We start from the raw sequence: 16,786 nt of genomic DNA on the forward strand, positions 1-16,786 counted from the left end.
AAACCCAGGGTCCTGAGCTGGATATCACCATCCTTCTCTCTCTCTCTCTCTCTCTCTCTCTCTCTCTCTCTCTCTCTCTCTCTGGATCACTAGGGAATTTTTTTTTGGCTTGTGCAGCATAAGCCTCAGGCTTCCTTGCATCATATGGCTAATAATAATAAATAAATCATTTTTTATTAAAAACTACGCGTTTTCGAAAATATTCCTAAGAATATTTTCGACTCCTTTTGTTATAAGAAATCACCGTAGAATTTGACTTTATGCAACTTTGTATACAGTACTTTAATTCTATATATTGTTAATAACACAAATCGAAATTCTTTCTCTTCCGCTTTTTCATTATAATATTCCCATAACTGTTTTAGACCATAATATAGGATGAATCATGATTTTTGAATTAATGTTAATCCTTTAAAAAATAATAATTCACTCTTCTCGTGACAGTTATTATCACCGAGATTGGCACCCAGGTTTTGATATCCCTAATAGCCAAGACTTCATTATCTGCTTAAATTTTAAAAGAAGGAAGAAAAAACAAACAAAAAAAAAAAAAAAAAAAAAAAAGATAGTGTGCACGACATACATAGACCTGTCTGCCTCAGTGAAGAAATCAGCCTGAATTAAAGCAAGTGCTTCTTGGAGGAATATGTATAAATAATGACGTGTATAAGATAGAGAACACGGAAAGATAATACAAAAAGATAATCTGACTAATGTTAAATTTTTAATGTAAGCATGGAGTAGTTTCTTTCTCTCTTTTTTTCCCTCCTTTCCGCCCGATATAATTTCACTGATACGTTGTGACTTTGGGAAAGTGCGAGAATCCAGTTCGTAATGTAAACCTACAAGACGAGGGTTTAGTGTCAAACAACGTTAACTACAAAATCATTTATAGTAAACGTTTTTGTAATTAACGAAGAAAAAATCATTTGTCATTTTCTTGTTTTATCGGAAATGTGCTTATAGCCCAAGCTAACTCGTAAAGTACTAGAGAGATACAGCTGTGTGACATGATATGCATCGCTATTTGTATAAAGTGAAACTAAAGTTGTCTCAAAACAAAAATGCAATTTTGAAATTAACGTTGTTTGACACTCAACCCTCGAAGTGATTGTTGACTGAAACTCTGAAAAGACTTTTGGCTTTCAGATACTCAGGGCTGGATTAAGATCCTTGGAGGCCTTGGGTACCTCTGCTTCGTAGGGCCTTTGGTGTATACATTTTTATGGATCTATCGATTTCTATGAATAGATGGATGGTCAAAACTATCTTGAATAATTTTTTCGGATAACAGTGTGCAATAGGCTTTACCGCCAAATTGATCACTGCTGATTGTAATGTTCTTATAATATTTTGTTCTTACAAATTAAAATGTTTAATGTGATGGCGATAATTTAATAACATTATATGTGCATGCTTTACGCTTATCATATACATTGCTCTGTGGATGTATGTTGCTGACTTGGAAAATACTGTGATGGAGAATTCTTTTTCGAAGCAAAAACGGATAATAAAAACTGTCTCCTATCAACCACGAGACAACACTTCTCTTTGCACTGCTTTCTATTGAGGATTTGATTTGCGAAAAACATTACTTAAAGATGTTATTGCTGATTTTGCAATGAGAAAATCTCGAAAAGTCAGCCTCGTATTAATCTCTAACTTTATGGGGGGGGACCGAACATTGACATGACTTTTCCCCTCGTATATAAACTGTGCTTAACCTTAATATATATATATATTCCAGAAGAAATCTGTTATAGTTTTTATCGTACAAAATAAAAAACGGTCAATATTTTCGTTGCCCTAAGCACAGTGCCTGTTGTGCCCATTGCAGAAAGGTAAACGGAGTTATAGACTTGAGTCGTCGAGTCACTTCTAAATAACCATCATTCAGCATAGTTGTAGTGCCCGGTGAGTGAGGGGGACTTAGCTGAACCACCGATTCGGATCGTTGAACGTTCATCCTACACAGTCACAACTTAGAACTGTCCTTGGCATCGAATATTGGATCTTGCGGTGGCTCCACCTCATTCTGGTAAAGACTTTTACCATCTCCAGGAGTCATTCACTGCACCTCCCTAGGATGGACTCTTTGGCAGTTTCATCTGATCAGAACAAACATTCACTCTTGCTAGGCTACTCTCACATTCGGATTGAAGTCCTAAGCATGACATATGCTACACTTTCACTGAGCCTTACAACACGCACAAGTAATAACTCGCTTCTCCAGCCCAAGCATCGAGATTGAAGAGGCCTTCAAAGGAAGTACCCCCCCCCCCTCTCCGCAAAGCAACTTAGAATTCTTTAACAAGCTGGATATTGCCTGCGAGCGGATGCGCGAAGATAGAACCTACAGAAATGCAATTATTCCTGCATTCCTACATACTGGATGGTAACCAGTGGAGTGTGTACTCTACACATTACTGGGCTAAGAGGCCGATCACCCAACACTGTACTGATCGGCTTCACTGGGTTCAGTATCTACACAAAGACACACGATATTGCCGTAGCTTGGCTTGGAGTATTTAATTAATTCAGGAACTCAGATTAGTTCCTGAATTAAATACGCAGGAACTAAGTCAGTATACCAAAGGCGGTTCATGATCCACAAGGATAAACCAAGTTGGGACCAAATAAGGTAGTTTATGGTGCTGCTTTGGTGCCTGGAATAGATTGTGGTTTATAGTGCCATACCAAAAGGCAGACGTGCATCTAATCTCTATCACAATCTATCATATATATCAGAATGCAATCGAACTGAACGTAGAATAGTTCTGATCTTCTCCATATGTATATATTTTATCTGTAGAGGGGTGTTCGTGGGCCGATTTTTTTTTTTTTTTTTTATTATTATCTGTTTATTCCACAAAAGGAAACCACCCAGGGACGGCAGTGCCAGGAGGATGCTAATTGCATGTGATGCAGGATGAAAACCCTGAATAACTCTCGGAGGAAACCCTATTCTCTCCGCCTAAGTTCGGACAATTACAACCTTGATTGAAGAGGACTTGCTCCAGTCGTTGACGGAATTCGAACCCAGAACTCTCCAAGTGGTGAAACCACTATGCTGTTATAGTGGCAGTCGAATGAATAGATGATTAAATAAATTTTTATTGAATGTACCATAGCTCATAAATAATAGAGGAAAAGATACATTATTTCCTCACGGCAAGAAGCCAGGGACTTAAGCCAGTTACACCTTGTATTCCTAGGTGGTTACCCTCTCAAGTACTAAGCAGGCTTAACGCAGCTTAACTTTAGTGATTTTACGAGAACCTCTGCATTTTGCCTAGTATTGGCCATAAAGTGGGCCCCTTTCATTATGGCCCAATCTGCTTTTCTTACTGTTTTCTTCGTTTCTCATTCAGCATTGTAATCCGAATAAAACTTAAGTTCCATTGTTTGGGGTCCACAGAATGATCATTCGGTAATCCATTTCAGTTAGTTACTTTTGTTAATCCAGTGACCTTCATAAAACGTATACCTGTCTCAGCTGTGGACTGCTGTTGGATTGCAAGAACAGACCATAGTTGAGACAAGAACAGTCTGTCCATGGACTGTTTCTAGCCTTGCGCTCGGAGGGAGAATACCTTTTTTTTTTGTACCCTTGTGAATGCAGTTAGGTGATCCCAAGGGATTTAGCCTTCATGTGTTTTTTTTAAAAAGGATGGGTAACAATAAAAAAAAATAAAATATACGCAAATAATTTTAATATAATATTATTATAAATGGGAATAGTGTATAATTTCATATCAGTCATTGCGAATGCATGTATTGCATCCTCGAATCCACATTTCATTTCAGGTTTTTTTTTTTTTTTTTTTGTTTGTTTGTTTTAATTCAAATCAAGTGATTACTTCGTCAGCCTATGAATTTGATTACGCATTTATTTTATCAGTTTTTTTTATTAATATTATTATTATTCATACAATGCAAGAAAAATCTCGATGTTTTGTATTTTCCATGAGCTGTATTTAATGCATGGAGAAAAAAAAAGGACATTAAATTAAAAATGCATAGACCAGTGTTTCCAACCTTTTTCGAGACGCGATCCCCTTTTATAATAGCCAAGTAACCTGCGACCCCCACCACATTTGCATAAAAAGGCATTTTAAATGTAAAGAAAACACATTAAAAATAGATTTTTCAGAATATAATTCTAACCTAATATTTAATGCGATGGTTGTACTTGCATCTGGGCAACCAGCTTCAAAATTCGCGGCTGAGTGTTTGTTAAAGCCAACCTCATGTCATCCTCAACATTCAGTCAGTTTCTTGCCTTTGTTTTGATATGAAGAAGCGTTGAAAATCTCGCAGAGATATGTAGAGGCAAATGGAAGTAAAACTCGAAAGACAAGCATGGTGACATTTGGATATGACTGATACATAGCACACCAGAACTGAGTCAGCAATTTTTCATAAAACAAATTACGTGCCGAGGAATCGTTCCGCAGATCCAAGAATTCATCCTGTACTTCATCGGGAATGCTGGCTACATTCAGGGAAGCAGAGAATGGGTTTCGTACCAGTGCAGCTTCTTCTGTAAGCTCAGGGAAGTACCGCTGAAATTCTTTTTCAAGGGATTGAAGGTGCCCAGTATCTCCTCCTTGAGATTCCCATCCAGTTCACCTTCAGATTCCTCTACCACAGTGCAGAATTTTTCAAACACGGCAATGTTTCCAAGATTTACTTTCCGACGCCGGTTTTGCAGCTTGGATACAAATGCCTGAAGATAGTCTTGAAATTGGGTAATGTGTGTTTCCATTCCCTGAAATGTCCGCTAAGTAAGCAACTCTTTTCTTCCAGTCTTCATCATTAAAGTAAGCCACAAGGTCATGTTTCCTTTGCACTTCCAGAAACAACTTGATTTCATCTTTCAACTGAAAGACACGATTAACAACATTTCCTTTCGACAACCAGCGTACTGCAATGTAGAAAAGAAGAACCTCGTGATCAGACTTCATGTCTTTACAGAGTTCTTTAAACAGGCGAGTGTTGAGGGCTCCAGATTTGTGGCTTCTCTATTTGATCAGAGAATCAAGTACCTCTTGCAGAGTAGCTAGAAGAGTCTTACTGGCAAGAGCTCTGTAGCCCTCACGCGAACCCGAAACTCAGGAATGGGCCAAAATGAAGAAACAATTACAACCAACAATGACTACCAAACTACTACCCAACTACCAAACGGAACCATCACGGACCAGGTACTGTCATTGCGCCTGGATCTGGAGGATATCATGCTCCAAAAGGATAATCGAATCACTGCTGCAGTTAGAGGAGAAATTATCCGTGTGTGGTCGAAAATGGAGCATGTGCTATCAAATTTGAACGTGGAACACGAGAGAACCAAAGCGAAACTTGACGCCTTCCTAGATAAAAGGGTGAATGAAAATACTACAGCACCCCTTACATATGCCCAAGCGCTGAGGACGATTCCACCGGATACAACTACCACCAACAAACTAACGGATCATCATCAAAAGAAAACGCTTCTCAAAGAACCTCACCTTGTCCTATTGAAAGCTACAAACAACTCATCGCTAGACTCGAGCGAATCAGTTAAAACTCTTGTGGTTCAGCAGCTTGCTCACGACTTAAAAACAACTAAAATAAAATCCATCAGGAAAACTAGAAACACTGGTGTCATAATTGAGACTGCAACAAAACAAGAGGCCCAGGCAATAATTTCTAATCCTAGAATTAGTTCCCTCGGTCTAACAGCAGAATACCCCAAGAAGAAAGGTCCATCAATTCTTATTTTTGACTTGGACAGGGAAATTACTCCAGACAGCATCGCTGACGAAATTTTACACAGGAACATTCGAAACTCGACCCAAGAAAAAAGAGACAAGGAGTACATAAAACCAAAATACTGCACCAAGTCAAAGTCTCCAAACCTTTGTAATTGGGTAGTGGATCTCTCTCCACAAGCAGGAACCAGCTAAAACTTCAAGACAGGATCTTTATTGGTTGGAGCAGCCACCGCTTCAAGGAACATGTGGCTGTTCCTAAATGCTTCAGATGCTGTCGTTTTGGGCACACCACCCACACATGCACACAGACGGATCCTACCTGTGGGCATTGTTCCCAAAAAGGGCATCATTATAGCAGTTGCCCAAACAAATCATCTGCTCCGACGTGCGCAAACTGCAAAGCAGTAAAACTGGATGCATCCCATTCAATCAGGGACAACAAATGTCCTATTTACATCAAGGCAAAGCGAAACCAACAACTGAAGACCGACTATGGTAGTGAGGCCTAAGCCATTCAATAACAGTGTTATTAAATTTATACAACTTAATGCTCAGCGAGCACGTGCAGTAGCAGCGGAAATAAGAAAAAAGGCAGATGAAGAAAACATTGATATATTACTACTGCAAGAACCATACACCCACTCCAAAAAAGTTAGATGCTATCCTCTCACATATAAAATAATTCAAGCAGATGAAAATACTCCCTGGGCTGCCATAGTCATCCGGAACCCGAACATAATGGTCACCAAAATCTCTTCTCTCTGCACAGGTTTGGGCAGTGTGTGTGCCCATGTAATTGGCCCCTTAGGTGCCTTCTATTTAATATCACTCTATTGTAGACCCAGTCAAAACATCGGCCCAGCTATTGAGTAGAGTAGTGGTAACAGACTACCTAAGAACTGTTACCACTACTCTACCTAACGCTAAAATCATCCTGGGGGCAGATGTTAACTGCCGTTCTCCTGCTTGGCACAGCCTCACAGCTGACCGACCTGGTTGCCATAATGGGCGGCTTTTGGAAGACTTTCTAGCCACCTCACCATTTAATATAATAAATAGGCCCAATAACCTCCCAACATTCTCCAGTACTATGTGGGAGTCTACAATAGACATAACAATTGCTACAAGATCAATCTCAAGTAAGGTGTTGGGGTGGCAGGTAAATGAAGCCTGGACCACCTCCGACCATAGAACAATTACATACAGCCTCACAAGAAATATAGAATCAACTCCTACTCCGCACTACGATATCAACCGCTATGCCATTAGCAAAGCCAATTGGGAGCTGTTCACCACTTCTCTCCAGTCAACAATCATGGATCACCCTTCTGATATCCTCTCCTTGAATCCCGAGCAGCATCAAAAGCTTATAACTAACATCATCACCCTCTCCTGCAATCAATCTATGCCCAAGAAAAAACCTCTTCCAAGTGCTGTACCATGGTGGTCTCAGGAACTCGAACGTCTACGCTGGACTGTTCATAACAAGAGGAAAGCTTTTCAGAGAGCTCGCACCTCTTGGCCAGCTACTGATGTGGAAGCCCTTCGTGAAGACTACAAGAGGACCAGGAACCAATACACTTCCATGATCAGGCAGCGAAAAAGAACTACATGGGAGCGGCTGGTTACCACCACTGGTAACTCGGACCCTTGGGGAGTGGTGTACCGAGTTACTACCAACAAATTGCCAAGAGGAGAATTAGTCCATTCCACAATAACACCACAAGGAATCATGACAACGTCATGGGAGCAATCCATGATGAATATCTTGGATACTCTCTTTATCAGCGACGCCGATCATCTCACAACACAACAGCAGCAAATTTGTCTAGATAATGACAATTACCACATTGACTCTGTGGAAGAAGAATTTAACACTGAAGAACTGCAGCAAGCCCTTGGCAAAATGAAGGATAAAAAATCCCGAGGACTAGATCGCATTGAACCAGAAATACTAAAAAAGGTCGCCCAGGTAAATCCCCAATTTCTGCTTAACCTGTTCAATAAATGCCTAACCCAGGGATCCTTCCCAGAAAGCTGGAAAATAGCTGAATTAAAGTTAATACTGAAAAATCCATCGAAGCCTCCAGAACAGCCTAACTCATACCGACCCATTGCCCTCTTGTCCACATTGAGCAAACTACTTGAACGCCTCCTCCATACCAGACTCCTAACACACTACACAGAAGCTGGCCTACAATCCAATTCACAGTATGGATTTCGCCCAGGACGCTGCACAGAGGATGCTCTCTACCAAATAACCCAAGCTGCAGCCAACACTAATTACAAGTACTTTCTCCTCATAACCATTGACTTTGCCGGGGCCTTTGACATGCTCTGGTGGCCAAGCATTCTTCGCAGGCTAAGATTGGCACGCATACCAGCCAACTTATACAGGTGTATAGAAAGTTACTTTTCCAACAGGAAGATCACCATCTCCTCACCATACCAGAAGCTCACCAAATCTATCTACAGAGGCTGCCCACAGGGTTCGGTCCTCGGCCCGTTCCTCTGGAACATCGTCCTTGATGAGTTACTTGGTCTGGATCTGGGCCCTGTTACTATCCAAGCATTCGCAGATGATATTACCATCTCCATCGCAGCGGACACCAGAGCAGCTCTCGAGGCCGCTGGAAATCAGGCACTACAGATCTTACAGGACTGGGCAACTCTACACAGGCTCCGGATTTCTCCACAGAAGACACAATCCATACTTCTCAAAGGCACCCTACAAATATCAAGGCCACCTCAGATCAAGGTACAAGGAAAACCATCAAGCTGGTAACTTCCCTAAAACACCTGGGTATCATCCTGGATTCAAAGCTCTCCTTCTTCCCGCACCTCTCATACCTTCAAGTAAAAATCAGAAATTATGCAGCCTTAATCGTCCGAGTAAGCAGGTGTGACTGGGGTCTGAACCGGAGAACACTCAAACTCCTGTATAACGCTATATTCCTCCCTGTTATTACATACGGATCCGGGATTTGGTACCATAGAGCAATAATTGTTCGCAATAAATGCAAACTGGAAACAATTCAACGAAGTATACTGCTTGCCATTACCAGGGCCTGTTGCACAGTAAGTTCTCCGGCCTACAGGTTCCTGCAGGTGTCCTCCCCCTTGACTTGGAGGTTATCCGTCGAGGATTGCACTACTGCCTGTCGCGGGGAATCCCAGCTACCATCTTTGGACATACCATCGACACCCGCACTGACTGCAAGCAAGAAAAGAAAAAACTAGCTGCCATGCTACTACAAATCTGGCAGACAAGATGGGAGGAGACGGACAAGGGCCTGATAACTAAGAAATTCATCCCGGATGTCAAACTAGTTTATCCAAAGTCGCCGCCTTGGTTCTCTCCTGGCCTCTACTGTACATATATTATAACTGGACACGGCTCTATAAATCATAAGTTGACTACCTTGGGAATCATCAATAACCACTACTGTACATGTGGAGAAATTGAAGATTGGGACCATCTTCTTTATAACTGCCCAATTTATAACGATCTTCGAGGAACACTGTACACCAGACTCCAACACATACCTCAAGGACAGGAGCACCTGCTAATTTCTGAAGAACAATTTTATAAATCATTAACTGAGTATGCACAGAACCTCTTTTCTAGGCGCAGGACTCTACAACCAACTCAAACCAGGGATAGAAACCTGTAAAGGACTTACTCAAACTTGAAATAAAAAAGCTGCACTTCTACAGATTTTTTACCAGCATCGACTTGCTAACCCTGGAACATCCAAAGTAGGATTACCTGCTAACTTTCCATATGGTTTGGTAGGCTCCAGTGGTCTTGACCACTCCACCGCAAAATACAAAGTCACACTCAGCACTCTCGCTGAGTGGTTTTTCTACCCTTCTGGAGTTATCCCCTCCCCCTTTTCTCCTGGTGGGGCATATGCTCCACTGTCAATTTACGGGATGCCCTTACCTACATCCCCTTACTCTTACTTTCATCCCCATCTTCTTCCGTACACCCTGTACTGCCGCACTCTACCTTTTTTTATTTATTTTTATTATTTATTTACTTATTTTATTTTATTTTTTATTTATTTTATTTTATTTTATTTTTATTTTTTATTATTATTTATTATTATTATCGGTTTTTTTAATTTTATTTATTTATTTATTATTTTATTTTATTATTTTATTTTATTTATTTTAAATTTTATTTATTTATTTTTTTATTATTTTTTTTATTATTTATTTATTATTATTATTTTTTAATTGGTCTCCGTTCAGGAAGCTCAGGCGACCCTGACGGAGACCCGCCAAAGAATAATGGGCAAGCCTGGCTACCTCCTAGTGGTGTGTGCGGGCAACGAGGGGTTCCACCAGGGGCCCTGCGGCCAAATGCCAGGGCACACAACAGAACCCAACACAAAACTACACATTCAACACACTACACTTTTTCTGGCATTTACAGTGTTCTGTATTTCTTCACAGTGTACATATGGCGCAGATGTGGGAAACCACAGGTGGCGCCCGACCCTAACACTATGCACACTATGGCAAGAGCATATCGGTAAATCATGCAGTGAATGCCCTTTGCTAGGGGAGCAAGTTTTCACTTTTGTTTGAAAGCCCGACTTTGACCCTAGCGTAGCTGGTGCTCCATCTGTACAAACCCCACAGACGTTTTTTCACTGTAGCCCTCCAATTTCAAAAAAGGTATTTATCTTCTCCATAATATCTTCACCTTTTGTAGTAGTTTCAAGTGCACTACAAAACAGGAACTCTTCTTTGATGTCATCTGAATGAATATATTTCACGAGGACAAGCAACTGAGAATATGAACTTACGTCCTTTGATTCATCAACTTGAAAAGAAAAAAAAATGGAGAAACTTTGATTTCATTCAAAACCTGCTCTTTCACGTCTACGGACATATTCGAAATGCGCCTCTGAATAGTGTTATTGGACAGAGATATTTGTCGCATCTTTATCTCGCTGACTTCCCCAAGAATTAACTTCACCATCTTCAACATGCAGGGTTTGATGACCGTTTCTCCAATTGTGTAAGGTTTTTTTTTGTTTGGCAATTTCCAATGCGACTTCATATGATGCTTGCACAGCTGCTTGCTCTGTTGCCGAAAACTTCCTGTAGGATCAAGTCTCTGACGTCCGGGACCAGTTTCATGGCGTCGAAAGAACTCCAAATCCCTTTTAGTATGTTCTGAATGCTTTGTCTCTAAGTGACATTTCAGTTTTGAAGGTTTCATAGATTCAGCACTGAGAACGACATTGCACAAAACGCATTGTGGCTTCTCTATGCCATTGCTGATCAAGGTGGTAAAGCCACATTTTAGATAGTTTTCTGAATATTTACGTTTTTCTCCATGGGTACGGAATGATGACGACCTACTGACGCTCTTTAGATTTTAGAAAGTGCAAGCAGTAGCTAACCCGCGCTTGACAGCGAGTGGCTGGTTTCTGTCCTGGCGAACTAAGTTCGCGCCAGTTTGCATTAGACGGCACATCGCGGATATTATTGAATTACATCATTGCAAACATGGCGGCGTCAGCAAAACATACGGGGTGATCTTCAACTGCGTTAAGAGAGCAACTCACCTTTATTCGATAGTGTTATTCACACATCGAGACACCGATTAAAAATGAATTTTGATATTTAATTTTGCATCATGGTGAATATTTTTTTCAGTTTACTATTTGTAATATAGAATTTTATTCTAATGATAACACTGAATTTGCATATTTTATTTTTAGGGAATGAATCAAGATCCGCCGCGGCGGAAATTTGGAAAAATATTAGAGGCCCGCCATATGGCAAATAATTAAAATAATATAAAATGTTTAATATGTAAGAACACGGCGGGCTTTTAATATTTAAGTATCCGCTCCGGTGGACCTTAAGTCACTTACTTTCATTTATGAAAACTCGGTGTTACAACCACTAGTAGAATAGTGTAGCCATGTGCCATATTGAAATAAATAAGTGTTGAAAACCGTGGTGCAATTTCCTATAAAAATAATTGCAACTAAAAATAACCGCTGCGATCCCCCAGAAAACACTTTGCGATCCCTTGGGGTCCGGACCCACATAGTGGGGCATAGACAGTAAATACAGTACAATGAAAAACTATAGAACAAAAAACAATAAAAGGTACTAAAGATTTAAATTTTATTTTAGATTCAGCTTAAGAAACGTGATTTTAGACAGTCACTTGTCAGCCTGTTACGTTTCTCTGGGATCATCTGGTCCATTTGCAAGAAAATTCTCTTGCGTTGAATGAATTTGCAATTATGCAAAATTTGCTTTGGTCTAATTCGAAAAGCAGGATAGATGATTTTTTTGTTTCCACCAGTTTAGTCGATTTTCGTACCTTGAATAAGGGACTGCTATTTAAATGCAACTCTACTGAAACAATTTTGGATACTCTACGATTTTCTATTTGGACAAGATATGCTGCAATAGAATCAAATTCCTTCAAAATCGAGTTGGATTGGTTCGTCTAATTTAAAGCTTTGAATGATGTACGTAGTTGGATCCGGTTATTCTGTTGTAATCAGAGCACTAGTATATCGGCGCAATAACAGTTAAATGGCTATGGCTGTACACGATGACTCGAGTCATTAGGTAATTGACGACTTGAATGAGAGTCGCTCACTAATTAGCCATCACGACTAGGAAGAGTTTGATTGTATTCAAAGGGAGAATGTATAGATAATAATGAAGGAATTTAGAACTGTACCCCTCTTCAAAAAAAAAAGCGATTTGTTAATCCCTGGAATATGTTGTTCCTATGGTAATTGAGGCCAATGTTTTAGAGAAATTCGAAGGCCTACTGGATCGATAACTGGATGGGAAGAGAGTAACATGGGAGGGGGGGGGGGGTGTTTAATACTGATGCAGCAAAAAGTCAGACCTCCTTACACCTTATGGCTAGTATTAATATTGAAATTAATTAAAACAATGTTTACTTATATCATAATTTGGATTAAATCATTATTTACTAATTGAAGAAATTAAAATAACTGTCAAATAATTAATTAAAAATTAACAAAAAAAAAAAGGCATATTTCGGATATTTGCCATGGATGGCAAAACTTCTAGTTATGCCAAAGTAAGAGAAGTCCTAATAAATTTCCGTTTATTTTCCAGGCGGCGAGGATTGGCATATAGATTTTGAGAATTGAAAGCAGCACCTAGTGAAAGACCTCATAATGCTGTATTTATAAAATTCAAAATGTCTTAATTATGGTTCTGTTTTTGACAGTTATTATTTCTTGCAAATGTACAGGCGAAGATAATAATCATTGCGATGATTTTTTACTATTAAAAAAACAACAGCAAAAAAAAAAAAAAAAAACGCTTGAAAGCAGCTGCAGGAGTATATGAGCCACAGCCAGGACTCACTTGATAAGGTAGCTTGAATGACCCCTTTTTCTCTCCTATATATATATATATCCCCTTACGCGAAGTAATTCTAACACATAAGCAACACGATGCATTTACGATAGATATTTTCCTTGCCTATGAACTGTAACTCGGAAGTAATGTAAATCATATCTCAATAATGAACATTTAAAAACATTCCTTATTGCTTTTTAATGATTGGTACCGCACGTTAATGACCTACAAATGTCTTTAGTGTCCCTCCACCTCAGGGAAGATATTCTCTTTTAAATGGTATTCTACCCTAAATAGCAATTTCCGATGTATAAATAAACAAAATAATAAAATAAAGAACAAAATCACATGCTTTGAGCAATTAATCTATTGCTCAAATGGGGCTAACGTGACGACCTAGTATACCTCTTCGAGATCGAAGTCAAACACTGTATTTGAGAAATGTAACCGATTTGTAATTTATAATTGCCGTGGCCAGATTATACTGTATTCTGTAATCGGTATTGCTGGTTAGCCATTTCCACTTCATTAGAATTCGGAAGTATACTGAACGGAGAATAACGGTTGTCAGCTTAGAAAATAAACCAAAGCTACGTAATTGCAGTGTTCAATAGACCGAATAAATTTAATAGAATACTGCTTTACGTCTATATTAATGAGGCAACTGAAGGCAGCCTCATTAATATAGACGTAAAGTACCGCCCATCACTGGTCTGCATCATAAAGACCAGTGGCGCACAAACTTTTTATGTTTCCCTTTCATTCATACACCTCTCCCTTATGCTCCCTAGTTTAATCCAAAAAAACTAATGGAAGTTAGATTACATCTACATAAAAATATAAAGTTCAGTTTAGTTCACCCCACTAATAGTGACTTTTGGGTATGCTAAGAAACTTTCTAAGCTACTATTTACCTTGCATTAACTGTATTATCTACAACAAATCCAAAGTTCATTATATATAATGAACAAAAGAAATACTGTATATCGTGTTTTTATAACGCATGCGCGGGATCGATCCAAGTGGCAGCATTGAAACGCTTTAGTAGGTCCTAGTGTTCCCCTTCGGTGCTCTCTCATCCTGTTGGTTTCATTATGAAATTAAAAGTGCTTCTGTGGCATAGCGGTTTGGTCGTTTTCTCGTCTGGATTCGAATTCGATCGCCGACCGTAGCAATTTGTTAGTTCTTTTCGACTGTGTTTAGCTAGTATTGGGAATGGCATGCCAAGTTTTTTTCTCGAGTTCAGGTTGAAGCAGAACATGTAAGAATGCATGCTTTTTGGATAATTTTAGAGGGGTAATTATACCTGTTACTCTTTTCCCCTTGGCTTTGCCCTTGCAATTAACTCTGAACGCTGCATGGGGCAAGCGTTAGCTCAGAGCTCAATTCCGGGACTGAACGGAGATTCCCCAGAGAGGCAGGAGGGTATCCCATTGCATTATTTTTCCTGTTATCCTAATTATTAATTTATGGGTAACAGGTTAACTAACCATATGAATATGAAAGCGTAAATTATTAATTTACGCATAACAGGTTAAATAAGCATATGACAATGTGTAAGCATATAATACATTAAAGTTAAGTCGAAGAATGCAATATGACATTAATATAAATAAAAGGAACACGTTGATTACATAATTTTGGTATTCTGTCGGGAGATTGACTCAGTGCCGTTATGGTATGGTAGGCATCCAGGCAAATTCCCAAGGCTCCATTTGGTAGTGAATTTAGACTACAAGCAGTATACCATACAATGTTCAGTGGTGAATTATTTAATCTGTAAATACTATTCCCGATTATGGGCTTCCTCATTCATACTTATGTATAACTTCCAACCGGAAAAAAATTGTCAAAAGAATAAAAACAAGTTGGGGAAGGGGGAACGACGAACGTTCTAGGACTTTTATTTCCTAAATAAAAAAAAAAATAATAATGGGGCAAAAATAACATATATAGAAGTGGTCTCCTGCAAAGTAGCCCCCCCCCATCTGATGACACGAAAGAACTCCAACTTTCCCACAACTTCTGTAAGCATCGCTGGAAAGTTTCATCTGTGAGCTGGTTGAGTTCCGCCATCGTATTCTCTGTTGAATAGTTGGAATTTTATCAAATATTTCATCCTTTAAATTCAAGACTGGAAAAGAGAGAAAGAAATTACACTGGAAAAGGTAAAATAAATATGAGGGACGGGGAAAGGAAACTCTCCTTCCAAATTCTTGAATGGAGAGTTCCCATTCGCACTCCCTATTCAAATTCTTGAATGGAAAGTGCGGTAGAATTATCATGGTGGGAAACCATGCATCATTTTAAAACATTCTGTAGCGTTTTCTCCTAAATTTTTCGTCTCAATCGAATTTAGAACCTCTTTATGGTAAGCAAATTTACTGTTTGTCCATTGTGATTAAATTCGTAGTAAACCCTGAATATCAAAAAAAAAAAAAAAAAAAGCAACATTATTTTTGAGGTCATAGTCCTGCACCTATGTCTCATCACCATTAACAGTGCAATTGATAAGATTAGATCCATTTCCACCTTTCTTTTCAGTTCCTCGCGCAGTTGTCGATGAACCTCTGGTCATCACTGCTTAAGGTTTGGAACAGGGTTTGCTAACACTCGATGCATGCAAAAGTTTTCGACCAAATGGTCTGGCGTGATCCAAAATGACATTTCCAGTTATCGGCAAGTTCACAGATCGTTAATTGTCGATTAGAACGATTTTTTTTTTTTTTTTCACGAACTTTGGCAACCATTTCATCACCGAAGTTGAAGGTCGACCTGAACGTTGGCTGTATTCGATATATTCACGGCTTTTTTATAAACGTTTCCTCCTCTATTAAACGACGGGCTTATTTAAACAATCATTACCAAATACAGATCTTAACATTTTGGAGGATTTCCTCTCCATTCCGTTTTTCTTATTCTTCAAACAAAGCTTAATACACATGCACATAGTTTTTACTTTCGTATCTATTACGATTGCGACGAAGGCCCTAAGACGCACCTGAACTTCAGCACCCGTTGCTTATTATACTCTATACTCCTGCACGACCACTAAGTAAGAAGAGTTTAATCATTTTGATAATGAATACAATAGTTCATTGTATTTAGCAGTCACACGAACTTAAACCACTGTCCATTCAAACGCGTGTGCGTCTGCACTCTCATGCTTGATTACTCAGCTACGTCACTGGTTTAGCGGAGCGGGAAGCGGCTCGGATCATTAATGTGGTGACCCTCCTCTACACTTACTTATCACTTTGTAGGTTACACAAACTGACTGCATCAGGAACCAAAACAAGGACAATGGTCTTTAAGGATCAATTTTACAATAGAAGATCCCCGGTTGTTAGAATGAATGGGTCGAGCCTAAAATCGGCAAGGCAATTAAAATATCTAGGCATTATGTTTGACGGATCTTTGACTTTCAACTCACATGTTAGTTATCTATCAGAAAAGGTGAGGAAATTTATTGGGATGATTACTCGAATCACTAGAGTTGGCAGAACTGTGTCGACCCCAGCTTTGCAGATTGTGACTGGAAAATAGCCTACTGATTTGCAGTTATTGAATTGTGCATTGGCTTACTTCATCCGCCTTCATCAATTAAAATATCTAGGCATTATGTTTGACGGATCTTTGACTTTCAA

This window comes from Mastigoproctus giganteus, chromosome 9, assembly GCF_048544385.1.
Source record: "Mastigoproctus giganteus isolate SK-2022 chromosome 9, ASM4854438v1, whole genome shotgun sequence".
NCBI lineage: Eukaryota > Metazoa > Arthropoda > Arachnida > Uropygi > Thelyphonidae > Mastigoproctus > Mastigoproctus giganteus.